This window comes from Macrobrachium rosenbergii, chromosome 1 (genome assembly GCF_040412425.1).
Source record: "Macrobrachium rosenbergii isolate ZJJX-2024 chromosome 1, ASM4041242v1, whole genome shotgun sequence".
NCBI classification, from domain to species: Eukaryota; Metazoa; Arthropoda; class Malacostraca; order Decapoda; family Palaemonidae; genus Macrobrachium; species Macrobrachium rosenbergii.
Window position 1 is genome coordinate 38511038 of NC_089741.1, and position 14482 is coordinate 38525519.

The following is a 14482-nucleotide window of genomic DNA, read 5'->3' on the forward strand; positions in this document are numbered from 1 at the left end:
ACGACAGAGGCGGCGAGAGGCCTCCAAGTCGTAGGAGGAGGAGGAGGAGGAGGAGGAGGAGGAGGAGGAGGAGAAGGAGGAGGAGGAGGAGGTGGAGGAGGGAAGGAAGAGGAATAAGGGGGTAGATACCTAAGAGCAAGAGAAAGGCTGGAAAAAGATGAAACATTAATATATATATATATATATATATATATATATATATATATATATATATATATATATATATATATATATATATAGAAGAAGAGAGAGAGAGAGAGATTAACCCCATACGCACCCACACATAAAAACTAGAACTTCCTTTCCCCTTTAAAATATTCTACCCATCATAACCTGATCTCAATTAAGGAAATACCCCGTCTCGGTTCTCATCCTGCAAGGTAGGGAAGGGGGTGTATCTCCACCCCCTTCCCTTCCCATATCCCCCCTGGATCAAAGATTTCCGTTCTGAAGAAAAAAACTACCAATTAACCCCTAATGAAAAAACTGAGATAGAATCTTCGACAGAGGTTTCAGATGAGTCACTACTCGATTTGCAAGTTTGGATTCTGGCCAAGAAACTAAAGGGATTTTTTTTTTTTTTTTTTTTTTAGTTTTCTGTAAAAGGAAACTATTGAGGTGGCTATCTGTCTGTCCGTCCGGACTTTCTGTCCGCACTTTCTTCTGTCAGCAATTTTTCTGTCCGCACTTTTTTATGTCCGCACTTATCTGTCCGCAGTTTTTCCTGTCCGCACGTTTTCTGTCCGCAATTTTTGCCCGCACTTTTTTCTGTCCGCACTGGTTTCTGTCCGCACTTTTCTGTTCACCCTCAGATCTTAAAGACTACTCGGGCTAGAGGGCTGCAAATTGGTATGTTGATCATCCACCCTCCAATCATCAAACAAAGCAAATTGCAGCCCTCTAGCCTCAGTAGTTTTTATTTTATTTAAGGTTAAAGTTAGCCATGATCGTGCGCCTGCACCGCTGTAGGTGCCAAACAACACAGGCCACCACCCGGCCGCGTGACTGATAATTTCATGGGCCGCGGCTGAGAGTTTCATACAGCATTATACGCTGTACAGAAAATTCGAATGCGCTGAAGAAACTTCGGGGCGTTTTTTACTTGTTATTCCGTCGTTCGTTCTCAGAGAAAGAAGAAGAAGAAGAAGAAGAAGAAGAAGAAGAAGAAAGAAGAAGAAGAAGAAGAAGAAGAAGAAGAAAAGGAAGGAAAAAGGGAAGAGAAGAAATATCTCTTCACTTCTCTCTTCCCTCAGAGGAAGAATGGAGGAAGACCAGAATAGGTGGAATATAATTTCTCTGGGTGAGAACAGGAAATATTATTTTTATATTTTTTTTCATCACATAAAAAAAAGGTTGCTGGGAATTTTCTTTATTTCCTCTTCAGAAAAAGACAGGAAATTTTTTCCTCAAATAAAAAAGACTATGGAGAAATTTATTTCAATTTCCTCTTCAGAAAAAGATAGGAGAAATTCTTTTTTTTTTTTTAATAAAAAAGGTAATAGGGAAACATATTTTCATTTCTCTTCAGAAAAATAGGAAAAATTATTTTTTCCCAAATAAAAAAGGTAATAAGAAAATTTATTTCAATTTCCTCTTCAAAAAAAATGGGAAAAAAAATTTTTTTTTCTCAAATAAAGAACGTAAAAGGGAAATTTATTTTAATTTCCTCTTCAGGAAATGATAGGAATAATTTTTTTCCTCAAATGAAAAAGGATATGTGGACATTTATTTCAGTTTTTTCTTCAGAAAAAGATTAAAGGAAATTGCTTTGATTCACATTCTTACCTGAAGAAAGCAAGAAGAGGTTGATGATACGAAACATTATTTTTTCCCTCAAATAAAGAAGACAGCGGGGAATAATTTCCATTTTCCCTTCAGAAAAAGATAGAAGATTGTATTGTTTAGTGTAAATAATGTAATAAATAGTAAGAAAGAGAAAGGGTCTATAGCGGCGGTTCTCAAATTTTTTGGCGTCGTTACCCCCAGCAGTTGTGTGAAATTATAATATAAAGGGAAGAAAATTATTGGAATGCTTAATTTCTAAAGCATTTTATACGTAAGAAATTCATTTTGATTTTGCTCAAGCCCTAAGAAATAAAGAATTTAGATTTTAGACGTTATTACTTTGACAAAAAATTAAAATTAAAGCATTGTCCGTCTTGTTACAAATTGGAATTAAAGTGTCTCGTTACCCGCCCCCCCAGAAACGGCTTCATTACCCCCACGGTGGTAATTACCCCTAGTTTAAGACCCACTGGCCTAAAGTAACACTGTATCAAGTTGCACCTCACGCGAATGGTGTATAGCGTATCGTGCCCGCAACTGTGTCTGCGGTGTAAGCGCTTAGGAACCAGGAACCAGGAAAGAGAGAAGGGAATTAAATTACCAAACAAATATTCTTTGCCTTCTTTCCCCCCTCCCCAAAGAGAGAAAGAAGGTCAGCGTAGAGGAGAGAGGAATATCTCCACCTCCTTCCTCTTCCCAAGAACCAGGAAAAGATCAAGAATAGTGCGCCAAACCTCTTACTGCCAGTGCATCACTTAGGTCTACTTTGCAGAAACTTTGTCCCTATCTGTCATTCATAATTTTTCTTTTAATCTCGCTGACAGACAAACATATAAACCTCCTTAAATGACCTAAATATTCTTTCCTTCCTTTCCAAAGGCAAAAAGGAAAGGAAAGGCATAAACGGGGGAAAAAAAAAACTCCACCATTCCGCTTCAAAAATCTTCCCCAAAAAATGGCGGAATCACAGACGAGTGTGAAAACGAACCGGCAGCGCGTGGACAACGTCTATAAAGAATAAATAAACGGACCAGATGTGGCCAATGAGCATGGGGAGGGGTAGGGAAAGGGGGGAAGGGGGAATCCTAGGGTGTGGACGTGGTGTGGGAGGGGACTCTCTTAAAGACCAAGGGGCGTGCGAGCAAAGCATCTGAAGAAGGCCAAGCCGTTGTTTGCAGGGCGGCGCCGTTTGCTTGGTCTAGAAGTGCCTCTTTTGTCACGGTCCGGAAGGAAATTGGAGTTCTCAATTACTGCATTTATATATATATATATATATATATATATATATATATATATATATATATATATATATATATATATATATATATATATATATATCTCTTTCTATACGTACGTGTTTGTACGTACGTTCATTTTCATCACAAAAATACCTCCTGTGACAGTCACTTTTTTTTTCTGTTTACTTCAGAAAACTAACTAACGTTATTTTTCACTTACCACGAATTCCCCACCGCAGAAGAAAAACACTGACAATAATAACCTTGGAATGGAAAATTTTCATTAACCTTATTTGCGTGGGAATGAAGAAAAATTATACATTTTGATGACAGACGAGGGATACGTTTTAAGTGTCTGCAGCTGTTGCTGCTGCCAGACGTATGATGCTTAGAATTCTAATCCAAGGTAAATTTTTGGGTTTCGCTTTATCTATCTCTCTGAATTCTTGTCATATGATAATTTACGACGTTTACAACTATGGAATTACTTAATTATTCAATTGTCTAGGCTCTGGCTTCGAAAAAAAGCCATTACTGTAGCTTCTAGGCGTTAGTACTAAATACACAACTGCTGCTGCCTGCAAGCAATTATGCTTTCGAACGTCCCTCTTGCAAGCATTTATATTTATGATTCCCTCATTACGCGTGATGCATGACGCTATGAAATGAATTTGAGGAAAGCAATGTATATGAGCGAGACTGTGATGGAGTTTTGGCTGAATGAGAGACGCGTACGATAAATACAGTCTTTGAATGAAGCTTCAAAAAACAGCGTCATATTACGACACATTCTGAGCAATAGAATGCATCACGGTTTAGAGTTGCCGGTTGGTAAGTTTTACTGTCCTTAATAAACCTCATTTCGGTTTTATATCTCAGTATTTTTCGAGTTAAACGTCACTGACCCATGGACCGCGCCATACTGTAATTGCTGAAATGGTCAATACGCATGCGCAAGAAGATAGACGGTTCTGATATCAATTGCTGAATCATGCACATCTAATCAAAGCAGGAGTTGCCGGCTAGTCCTTTCCCAGAGAATTTACGGTGAAGGTTTGCGCCTTGGGACATTATGAAGTCTTTCCTCTGTACTTGTTTAAGTGCGAGAGAGAGAGAGAGAGAGAGAGAGAGAGAGAGAGAGAGAACAATTCTTCCTTATATAAATACGTTTGCTCTATCTTCCATTTCCTATCCCCATCTTCATCTCGAAACAAAAATGTGTGGAAGAGGCGACAGGCCGCCTGGATTATAGCGGGCTATCCCACTCGAGATGGGTTCTTTTCTCTCTCTCTCTCTCTCTCTCTCTCTCTCTCTACCCCTTTTATACATATGTATGATATATGTTCATTTACTTTTATGTCATATGTGTTTGTTATTTTGTGTTTATCCTACGAAGATTAAAATAATTGCTTGTATGTAGGTATTTACGAGCAAATATTGCCAAGTGTAAAAGTGACAATCATATCATTCACTTTTTCACTCATCCCTCAACCATTTTCATGACTGTTTATCTCATAATTTTACATGTGAATTGCATCCTTTATTAATCTATTTATCAGTTTAACCAAGTACATATTCATTTACTTAAAAAACATCTCCTTTACTTTATCCAGCCAAGCGACTCACACAATTCTGTCAGTGGGAAAACGAGAGGTAGAGAGAGAGAGAGATCTGGGCCTAATTCAGATTGACAGTTACCATCATAACACGCATTAAGTCGTCGCTGGCTGTGCCTTGGCTGTTCCTCAAGATCTTGTCTTGCCATTGAATTTACTTGGCTGTCAAGTCTTTAAATAGAAGGGAAGGGATCATTTTTTTTTATTTCAGAATATTTCTGTATCTATGTACCTGTTCTAAGAGTATCTCAAAATGTTAATGGTAGATTATGATAATTGTTCTAAGAATATCTCTTTGAGTTAATGGTAGATCTTGACGTAATTTCGCGAAGGCGTCCAGCATGGGCCAGGGAAGGTTTGATAAGATTTTTGGATGAATCCATACGCAGGTGTTGATTCATTTATTAATACTAATATTTTGTAATGCTTGGGGAGGTATGAGCCTTTGTCCAAAGGAGGCTCATAAGTGAGTGCTGTAAAATCTTGAATAGGATAGCAGGCCTGATGTGGACCACTGAACTCTCCCTCTCTCACCCCTAAACAGAGATGAAGACTTCTATTGATTCTGAAAGACATTTCTAGGTCTGACGCAAAAACACAAACTATTCTACAAAACCTATGTAGTAAGCATGGATTTTTAAACCTGAAGATTCCACTTTTCCAGTTTCTGTCAAGACAGATTTCAAAATTCATGATTCCACTCAGCCTGTTTCTGTCTATACAGATTTCAGAACCTGAAGGTTCTACTTTGCCTATTTCTGTCTATACAGATTTCAGAGCCCTGAAGATTCCACTTAGCCTGTTTCTGTCAAGACAGAGATTTCAAACCCTGAAGATTCTACTTAGCCTATTTCTGTCTATACAGATTTCAGAACCCTGATGATTCCACTTAGCCGGTTTCTGTCAAGACCAAAACTGAAAAATTCGGATATTGAAAAATTCACTCCAGCGTGGAATTTTGGTGATGCTTCGGCCCTTATAACATTACTGCATATACAAGACGGCTTTTTATGATAACTCTCCATATTGCGTTAGTATACAGTGACATCAGTTTATTATTATTATTATTATTATTATTATTATTATTATTATTATTATTATTATTATTATTATTATTATTATTGTGAATTTTCCTTACAAGCCTCGAATGAACAGTAGTCCACGTTTAATAAAAAATGGAAAAAAGCAAAAAATACAAATATAAAGCAGAATATAGTTGATATACCGGTTTTAATAGAAATCTGTCTCGAAATTCAACAGAATAAGGAAACAAAAAATATTATTTTCAAAACTCTACAAATATGGCAAATATCACTTCCAAGACATTCCAAATCTTACCAAGTATCACTTTCAAAATATTACAAATAATGGAAGTATTACCTTCAAAACACTAAAAATAATACAAGTATTACTTTGAAAACATTACAAATAATCCAAGTATTACTTTCAAGACCTTATAAATATTACCAAGCATTACTTTCAAAACATTACAAATAATGCAAGTATTACTTTCAAAACATTAAAATTAATGCAAGTATTACTTCTAAAACCTTACAAATATTACCAAGTATTACTTTCAAAACAATATTAATAATGCAAGTATTACTTTCAAAACAATACAAATAATGCAACTATTATTTTCAAAACCTTGCAAATATTACAAGTATCACTTTCAAAACATTACAACTAATGCAAGCATTACTTTCAAAACATCACAAATGATGGAAGTATTACTTTCAAAACAAAACCTCTTGAGCGAATAACTAATTCAAATCTTTATTCCCAATTGCTACAACTATTTACAATTCCCCTGATCATAAAATTCCAATAAAATAAAAAACTTTATTCCCCCACTCTCCAAGTTTCTCTCGCTTAAGAAATGAGAAACTGATTGTTCGATTTCCCTCCCTGTGGCGCTTAAAGGCGATCTCTTGATTCTAAAGCAATCAATCGTGGAACTTTTCTCCCAACTTCTTCTGTTCCCCTTTTTTTTATTTTTAATCTGCGTCTTTCTCCAATTCCTTCTACTTTTATCTTTTGTTTTGTTTCCTTTCTTCTGAACATTTACTGCTAGTTTCTGCTCCTTGCTACTTTCCCTCCTACTTCTATTATTCTTCTTACTGCTGCTGCTTTTTTTTAAACCTTCCTCTGTTCCTGTTTTTAATCTTCTTTTCTCTTTACTTTTGTCCTTCTTCCCTTCTGTCCATCTTCAACTCCTTTATCATCTTGTTATCTTCTAATTCTATCATCCCTCTTCTCATTATCACTGTCATCCACTCTCCTTTCTACTCCTTTTTATATCTTCTTCCTCCTCCGTTTCCTTCTACTTTTCGCCTTCTTCTTCTTCTTCTTCTTCTTCTTCTTCTTCTTCTTCTTCTTCTTCTCTACTGTTCTCCGGTCCACCTTCTCCTGCTGCTTTCCTCTTTTTTTCTTAATCTTCCTTCTCAATTACCTTCTCATTCACTTCTTACCACTGACCCAACCCTCTATAACATCATCAGTATTTCTTAAAACGCCTCTATCATTTGTATCGTCGACAGCCTTTGCTGGCATAAGGCCATCGTAACCTGACAGCAACCAACAACAAAAATTACAACAGTAACAACAAGAACACTATCAATAACTACATCCTGCGTCTTGTTTATGAAAATCGTACGGCTGGCACCGGAAACTGCCCCGGCAAGCACTTAATTTGCTGAATGCTCCAAATAAGCGACACAGGAAATACGTGACGTCACGAGGCACTGCACCCCTCTCTCTCTCTCTCTCTCTCTCTCTCTCTCTCTCTCTCTCTCTCTCTCTCTCTCTACTTAGTTTAGTGAATTTTGTTACTTTATTTTCTCAAATAGTTACTGACATGACATGATACCCTCTGATCAGTGTGAGTATTTACGTCAATTATCTTAAATCATTCTAAATTTCTTGATAAGATATATTGGTATAGGAGACAGGACCCATGGCACATTAGTTTGGGGAGAAAAACGTATCCATCTATCTACAGATAGACAGATATACATATATAATATGTGTGTGTTATATATACATACACATACATACATATGCTAATATAGATACGTATTTTTATATATTTCATTACTTCAACTCCTTTATAGATGGTAAGTACATTTAGACTTTACATACGTATACATACGAGCTTTCGCTCTTCTCCATACGTGCGTATGCATGTGTATGTATACATATGCGTAAACGTGAGCATGTACTGTATATCCTCTCGCGAACTCTTTGGATCTAATCAAAAAATAATTGGGACATGGTTTGCTTTCAATTCGAAAAGCAATTAGTATGGGACGAAAAAGGTCAACTCTTTAAACAACTTTCTATTTGAAAGTCAGTCTTTTAACCGACGAGGGGAAAACAGCAACAATGCAAAATGGACTTGGTTTTTTACAAATTAGGTTTTTCCACTTTGTAAAATGACTGGTTTTTTCAGCTTTCAAAACGACGTAGTAGTTTTTTCAGCGTCCTAGATAAATTAGTATTTTTTTAGCTTCCAAGATAAATCGGTATCTTTTTAGCTTCCAAAATAGATAAATATTTTTTTCAGCTTTCAAAATACTGAGTATTCGTTTAGCATCCAAAAAGCTAAGTATTTCCCTTTAGCTTCCAAGAGACTAAGTATTTTCTAAGCTTCCAAAAGACTAATTATTTTTTCAGCTTCCAAAAGACTTGCTATTTTTTCAGCTTCAAAAAGACTAAGTTTTTTTTCAGCTTCCAAAAGATTAAGTATTTTTTCAGCTTCAAAAAGACTAAGTATTTCATTTACAGCTTCCAAAAGACTAAGTATAATTTTCAGCTTCCAAAAGACTAAGTATATTTTTCAGCTTCCAAAAGACTAAGTATTTTTTCAGCTTCCAAAAAGCGAAGTATTTTTTTTCTTCCTCTAAGACAATTTAGTATTTTTTCCAGCTTCAAAAAGACTGTTTTTTTTAGCTCTAAAACTCCTCGGTATTTTTTAGCTTCCAAAAGAACTAAGTATTTTTTTTATGCTTCCAAGACACTTCATTATTTCTTTGGCCTGCAAGACGACTTGGTATTTTTCACCTCCCCAAAAAAGCTAAGTATTTTTTCATCTTCCAAGACAATTCAGATTTTTTTCCAGCATCCAAAACGAATCTATTTTTATTTTCTGTGAAAGAAAACTATTGTGCCGGCTTTGTCTGTCCGTCCGCACTTTTTTCTGTCCGCACTTTTTCCGTCCGCCATCAGATCTTAAAAACCAATGAGGCTAGAGGCCTGCAAATTGGTATGTTGATCATCCACCCTCCAGTCATCAAACATACAAAATTGCCGCCCTTTAGCCTCAGTAGTTTTTATTTTATTTAAGGTTAAAATTAGCCATAATAATACTTCTGGTAACGATATAGGATAGGTCACCACCGGGGCGTGGTTAAGTTTCATGGACGGCGGCTCATACAGCATTATACCGAAACCACCGAAAGATTGATCTATTTTCGATGGCCTTGATTATACGCTGTAGCGACTGTACAGAAAACTCGGCTGCGCCGACGAAACTTCAGCGCATTTTTCACTTGCTTATCCTCGAAATCACTAACAGTTTTTATCCACCAAGACTACTCAGTAGTTTGTAAAACGATCTTGAGTGAATTTTTCATTTTCAGAAACAACTCTGAGTAATTATTCAGCTTCATCAACGACTCATGAGCATTTCCTCATTTTCCAAAACAATTCTGGGCATTTCTAATTCATTTGAGTATTTTTTTTTACTCAACTACAAAATCAGCCTTAAGCCTGTTCTTCAGCTTTGAAAATGACTCTCAGTAATTTTGAAGCCAAGGAAAAAAAACCACTTGTTTACAATAAAACATATTTAAACTCTATCGCAAAGTCCACACTGGAAAACAAGGGTCAGTCTTTTTTTTTTTTAACGATTATCTTTCGACAAAAAAAAAATAACAACAATTTTCATTCATATTTTTCAGACAAAACAAACTTTTATTCATAATCGGCAGGTAACATTTTTTCGAGAAAAAAAGGGGTCCTTTTTTCGTTATCTTTCATTTCGTCCAAAAAAAAAAAATAGTTTATATTCATTATCCTTTCCTGCAAATTTTTTACCCCAAAAAATGGAAAAGTTTTATTCATTAAGTTACGACCATTAGAGCTAACAGAGAGAGAGAGAGAGAGAGAGAGAGAGAGAGAGAGAGAGAGAGAGAGAGAGAGAGAGAGAGAGAGAGGACGTTTGACTTAAAAATCCCCCTGACCCAGATCACAGAAAGGAAAAATGGCCAGTCTAGAATTTTATAACAACACGCAGGAAAGATATCACGGTATTACATCGGTCCCATGGATTTCGTAACGCTGAACAAGAGAGAAATATGTCATTGGATATGAGGATTTTTGCAGCAGCGCTCGAGAGAAAACTTGAGAGAAAACTTCGCGGGCTGTGATGAAATTGGAAATAGCTCTTGAGAGAAAAGCGCTCAGTCCAGGTCACTGGTGACGTTCGTGGACCAGAATGATTAATACGTATGAATTATATTTTGGGAATTATTTTAGGAGATAGTGATCAATGATTAAGCTATGTAGAAATGTTAAGTTGTTCTCTCTCTCTCTCTCTCTCTCTCTCTCTCTCTCTCTCTCTCTCTCTCTCTCTCTCTATGTATATATATACCTAATTTACTGCAAGCACCAACAGTCTTGATTTTGATTTTTCAAGAAAATTGCTTAATTCTTTGCTGGAGGTAAAGATTCTTCCTGGTAAGAAAAAGCTGTGAACCGCTGGACCACGAACTATATATATATATATATATATATATATATATATATATATATATATATATATATATATATATATACATACATATATATATATATATATATATATATACATATATATATATATATATATTTATATATACACAGGTATATATATATATATATATATATATATATATATATATATATATATATATATATATATATATATATATATATATATATATATATATATTCTCTAGCACTAGCTTCCTACAGCTGGCTAAAAGCTATTGCCACAAAATTCAATTAAAACTACAATATAACAAGTATCAAGGGAATTACTTATTCTCTGAGATACCTGAAACCAGAAACCATTTAATTTTGAAATAGAATAACATCGCCTCCAGACAAATCTACCCTAAAATGGAAAACTGCAGTATCTGCAAAATTTTCGAAACTGAGATATGCCACCCATTGGGCTCGTGAAACACTAATACACAAGTTACTGCAGTTTCAGAATGATTCTTCTTCAATGCTTTCCACGAGTATTTAGGGGGTCCCATTTGCAGTATCTACAGAATCAGTAGTAGGGCAAGGAAGTATCTACCATTTTTCTCAGTTTTGTCTTTTTGCAGATACTACAGTCTTCCATTTTAGGGCAGGATTTTCTCTGGGGGTGAAAAGACCCAGTGGCCAGCGATAATACCACCCTCTTTTTCCAACTCTTCCCTTCCGCTGTTATAAACCTTCCCCCGAGATTTTGCTTTCAAATGAAAGTTTTATTTTAATTTTTGCGCAAAAGATATGACCAGAAGTAATTGCTACAGGGTGAAAAAACGGATTAACGAGTACTAATTGGCGGGAAAAAATTTTGACGTGGTTTCTGTGCAGAGGTCAAATATAAGCGAAGGAAATTTTATAAAAAAAAAAAAAAAAGGAAAAACGACCACATAGAAATACTTTCACGCGTCTGAAATTGTAGCGAATGTTTTCGTATGAGCGCGTTCTCATGCACAGAAATATGGATCTTTTGATGCTGGTAAATTAACTGTTTTTATAACTGCTTCGATTATATATATATATATATATATATATATATATATATATATATATATATATATATATATATATATATATATATATATATATATATATATATATATATATATATATGTGTGTGTGTGTGTGTAATAAAAAGAAAATTTAAATGGAAAGAATTCGGAGTAAATTTTCCTTATTCCCTGAAGCTTACCAGTAGAGAAAAAAAGAAGTATAGATTGATTGACAGCCTAGATAAGAAGATAGTAGTTGCTGAAAATGCCATTGACTTCAATAGGAATTGTATAGAGAGAAAATATGCCCAAATAGCATATATATATATATATATATATATATATATATATATATATATATATATATATATATATATATATATATATATATATACACGTATGTATATTTACTGCATATAAATACGATTACTGAGATACGCAGGATTACAAAAATGTGTGAATGTTTACGTATGTATAGATATTTAGTTATCTAGTGATTCGTCTACAAGGAAATTTAACGTTCTGTTATTTAGATTATATATACGTATGTATTTAAATGTATACATATACGACTACTGATACACTGAATTATAAAGTCTCGAGACATAAAGCTTCATAGGTGTAATTCAACGCGTGAATGTTTACGTTTGGTCGCGCATGCGCAGTTATGCACAGAAATATGGTTATTTGTATAAAAACAAATTTAACGTTTTATTTACAAAACAGATATATAAATGTGTATGTATGTATACATATATACATATATATACATATATGTATATTTTAATGCATACTAAGATAATTACTGATATACAATGAAAAGACGTAAAATTTAACCGAATTATATCCTTCAGAAATGCCATGTCAGCAGTTCTTTGCCCGAAAAAGTGAATGAGTTCGAGAGAGAGAGAGAGAGAGAGAGAGAGAGAGAGAGAGAGAGAGAGAGAGAGAGAGGTCCTCGTTCAACCGATCGAAACGTTACGACATAACCTACACCCACTGACGTATGACGTCATCACTAACGGGTAAAGAACGAAGTGTTCAGATTCCTTTGTGGCCTACAATGCTGATGCTGAATCTCCCATAGTATACTAGTGCTAGTTTCCTAGTACTGTCTTCTAGTACTAGTATTGGATATTATCTCCTATTTCTTTCTATAGATAGTCAAAGAATCTCTCACTGAAGCCTTAATTAATCATAGGAGTTAGAGAGAGAGAGAGAGAGAGAAATTGAAATCGTCAGCTGGAGATCAAATGTTACTATGCATGAGAGATAAAATGAAAAATGTGGAGAGAGAGAGAGAGAGAGAGAGAGAGAGAGAGAGAGAGAGAGAGAGAGAGAGAGAGAGAGAGACTCTTAATCAATATCCAAGCACGGGCCTTTAAAAAGGTTTCTCAAAAGATTCTCGAGTGGCTCAGCACTTATGTGACAGGATTACGTAATGGGCCCCAAGAAATAAAGAATTGAGATCGAAAGGACGAGAAGAAGAAGAAGAAGAAGAAGAAGAAGAAGAAGAAGAAGAAGAAGAAGAAGAAAGTTAAGGAATAGAAGGAGAGGGAGAAGAAGGAGATGGCCCCCAAGAAATAAAGAATTGAGATCGAGAAGAAGAAGATGAAGAAGAAGTAGAAGAAGAAGGAGAATAAGAAGAAGATGAAGAAGAAGAAAGTAAAGAAATAGAAGGAGAGGGAGAAGGAGAAGATGGGCCCCAAGAAATAGAGAACTGAGATCGAGAAGAAGAAGAAGAAGAAGAAGAAGAAGAAGAAGAAGAAGAAGAAGAAGAAGAAGAAGTAGATGGAGAAAAAGAAGATAGGCCCCAAGAAATAATTGACACCGGAAGAAGAAGAAGAAGAAGAAGAAGGAGGAGGAGGAGGAGGAGGAGGGGGACAAAAATAAGAAGAAGAAGGTAAAAGGACACCTCGTTTCTCAAGGCCAGATACGAGCGAGTTCCTCCTCTCGGCGAGATATTACAAAAACCCGGCACTTGACGGAGAGGTATCGATAGGCCCTCCCCCTCCTCCTCCTCCTCCTTCCCCCCCTCCTCCTCCTCCTCCTCCCTCCTCCTCCTCCTCCTCCTCCTCCTCCTCCTCCTCCTCCTCCTCCTCCCCCTCCTCCTCCTTCTTCTTCGCCTCCTTCAGGAATCGGTCCATCTTTTGTTCACTTCGCTCTGCCGTCAGCCAAAATATGAAAAGGAACGTAGCCTTGAAGACGCTGTGAGCTTTTATTTTGTTTTCATAATTTTTGAGAGGAATATTTACATACATATATTTATATATATATATATATATATATATATATATATATATATATATATATATATATATATATATATATATATTCATATTACTCGTATTAGGCTTCGGTACCCGAAGAGAAAGACTGTATGTCTTCGAAAGCTTGTACTTTGTAAATTAAAGAATCTGGAACCTAAACCATCCAGTCATATTGAAGCCTAATGAGAGAGAGAGAGAGAGAGAGAGAGAGAGAGAGAGAGAGAGAGAGAGAGAGAGAGATTCCAGCCTTCTTATCCGTGCATAAGAGTTCCCCAAAGTCTTAATGAAAGACGACGAGTGTAAAGAGAAGGAATCTCAAGGCTGTATTTAAGTCTGGTGGTGGATTCTTGCGCTACGAAATTATAATTCAGGTTAGCTTGAAATGTAATTTAATGTAATGTAATTTAATGTAATGTAGAAATTAACCCAAAGGCCTAGCGCTGGGACCTATGGGGTCATTCAGCGCTGAAAGGGAAACTGAGAGATAGCAAGATGGAAGATAGAATATATGAATGGAGGTACAGTAAAAGGAATGAAAGGGGCTGCAGCTAGGGGTCGAAGGGACGCTGCAAAGAACCTTAAGTAATGCCTACAGTGTACCGCGTGAGGTGCACTGATGGCGCTACCCACCTACGGTGGCAGGTTACCTTCAAACCCATGATTTAGTCTCTCTCTCTCTCTCTCTCTCTCTCTCTCTCTCTCTCTCTCTTTGAGGTGACCGTGGACAGGGGCCGACTGGGTTAATTGTGGTCTTGATAGGCTAGATTAAGTTGGGTTAGGCT

General features: G+C 35.9%; 1 protein-coding gene across 3 annotated transcripts in view; it reads right to left on the bottom strand.

Annotated features, from left to right (window-relative positions):
- Nucleotides 1-14482, bottom strand: part of LOC136852811 (uncharacterized) — a 191611-nt gene that overhangs the window by 79843 nt on the left and 97286 nt on the right. The gene's annotated exons all lie outside the window — the stretch shown is intronic.